Genomic DNA, 2,500 nt, shown 5'->3' on the forward strand with positions numbered 1-2,500 from the left:
CGCCGTTTAATATTGCGGACACGCGCGTCGTTTCGCTCCCCAAGCTGTGTTGTGAGTCGACGGACTTTTGTCAAACCTCTGAAGCTTCGCCATTTCCCCAGGTTTGTACATTCAGGTCCATTCAAACATTTTGACCTTGGCCTCCCAAAAGGTGCTAGAGAGAGGACTTCAAATCCGAGTCCACGTGTGGCCGACACATCATCGGGTCTCCCACCCTTAACATGACCAACGCCTGTGAGGCTGGCGTCCAGGTGTCACTATCTGCCACTGTGTGCCAGCTCATGTGTGTGTGTCTCAGCTGGCACTTTAACCAGAATAATTACCGACTGCCACAGCACTGTGTCTCCATGGCAACATTCCCTTCTTCACGTCAGGGCCATTTATGTTGGAAGAGAGAGAGAGAAAAACAAAATCTACAGAATTGTTGAATGCAACTCATACGGAGGATGATGAAGTGACGGGAAAAGTTCAGGATCGAACGTGTCACTCTGTTGTCATGTGACCTACGTATGGAAATGAGGTCAGGTGGTCGTACTGTATACGCGGAGGACATCTGAACCCCTGTCTCCGTTTTAGTATGGCCACTAGCGTCGGAAAAAGACAAATCTCCATGACAACTGAGCATCTCCGTCAGCTGACGAAGACCACAAGATGTGGTCGAAAGCAACACAGACTCCACCGTGTTAACTGAAGAACCTGTTTATTACAAACACAGCCGTGGATAACGTTGCCGACATATTTCCCTGCAGAGCAGAAAACCTGTGTGGAGGAAATTGTTCATTCTCCCCCCCCCGAAGGATGCACTTTATTTCTAAGTACTTGATAAACATAATAGCTCTGAATATCGTTTTTTCCCCGCCGATAACTCTTCCCAGGACACCACCATGTGATACAAGACACAGAGCCAACGACTGCAGCTGTACTCTCTTGTGCCGTCTTCCTCTTTCTCCCGGCGGTTCCAGGCTTTGATGAAAGAAAACAGGAGCCCTGGAGGAGAGACAATTGGTGTGGCTATCTTCTGTTTCATGCCATGGAAAACAACCGGCTGGAAAAGCCATTTGAAAAAAAAGGAATGTGTTTGGGGAATTAAAAGGCAGGAATCCAAATTCTACCCTCATCCAGCTGTACACACACGCAGCCCAGAGACTAACCACAAGCCTCATCAAGGCACAACCTTCCACGCAAGAAACTAGAGCCAAGGAATTCAATCTGAGCCCTGCAGCTCTACAGGCAGAACCCTACCTGACACTGCAGTGAAGCGTAGCAGCAAGGCAGAGTGTGTGTGTGTGTGTGTGTGTGTCATCTGTTGTACAAGCTGTTGGACGGCAGCGAGGACAGGCGGGAGGAAGAGAGAATTAACATCCACAGGGAGAACTGTGACACGTCCCTCTGCAGGGTCCCATGGCTGCATGCAGATGGGGAAGGTTTACAGCTGGGTGGCTGCTGAGAAATGAGCCCCGGGAAGCTTCTCAGAGGAGAGCCAGAGGCATTTCCACAATAATAAATAATCCAGTTTTTTAGGGGAGAAACTTTCTTTCAGCAGCCATTGCTATTGTGGAGCACTGCAGGAAACTCAAAGTAATCTAAAATTATCATATAGGAGAGAAGAAAGTGATGACTAGAGTGTTCATTTTCAACAGCAGTGTGCGCTGTGAGCCAAATGTGGAATAAAACCCATTGAAAACGGAAAAAAATAACTTCTTCACATCAAATCCCTATACATGAATACACACATTCAAACTGAATGCACAACAAGGGCTTGTGGGGGATTTCCACTGGTCATTATAAGAGCAAGGGAGAAAAAAAATATAATGAACATGGATGCACCCGATGATAAACACGCCACTGACCATGTTGTATCCTGACCGGGGGGCCATTTGGAGGGTGGGAGGAATGGGGGAGGGGAGAAGACGGATAGGGGGACTGCTGCCAAGAGGGAGGAGAGCACGAGAGATACAAGAGAGGAAAAGTGTGGGGGGATCATCAAGATGTGCAGAAACCATAATGCAACCAAAAGAAAGAGACTCTAATATATATATATATATATATATATAGAGCATATAGCTACATAGTCATAGTGACCCACACACCCACCCATCCCCAGGGAGGGTTGATGAAATACTGCTTCCCACAGGCTGCAGTGCAAGAGGGACCCCGCCTTGACAGAGACAATGCAATTAAAGTGCACACACACACACACACACACACACACACACACACACACACACACACACAGTCATATCTGCTGAATTAAATGTGCCATTTAAAATAAAGAAAGCTACAAGTGTCAACTCTTAAATGTGTGTGAAGCTGTCACCTTGCGTCTAATGATCTTAATCCCTGTCCACGTCCTGGTGCGTGTGTGTGTGTGTCTGCTAGCATGAAAATCAAGGGACATAATTTGTGTTGCCACGGCAACGCTGCCCATCCTCAGGGTTAATGTTTTTAGCATGAGAAATTGATCCATCCTCCCCTAAATGGGGAAATTGAAACTGCATAA

General features: G+C 47.1%; 1 protein-coding gene across 1 annotated transcript in view; it reads right to left on the minus strand.

Moving 5' to 3' along the window:
• The window catches only part of pag1 (phosphoprotein membrane anchor with glycosphingolipid microdomains 1), a 38,092-nt gene that overhangs the window by 13,985 nt on the left and 21,607 nt on the right, over nt 1–2,500 (minus strand). The window lies entirely within an intron of this gene.

The sequence above is a fragment of the Eutrigla gurnardus genome (assembly GCF_963514095.1).
Source record: "Eutrigla gurnardus genome assembly, chromosome: 17".
Taxonomy (NCBI): Eukaryota; Metazoa; Chordata; class Actinopteri; order Perciformes; family Triglidae; genus Eutrigla; species Eutrigla gurnardus.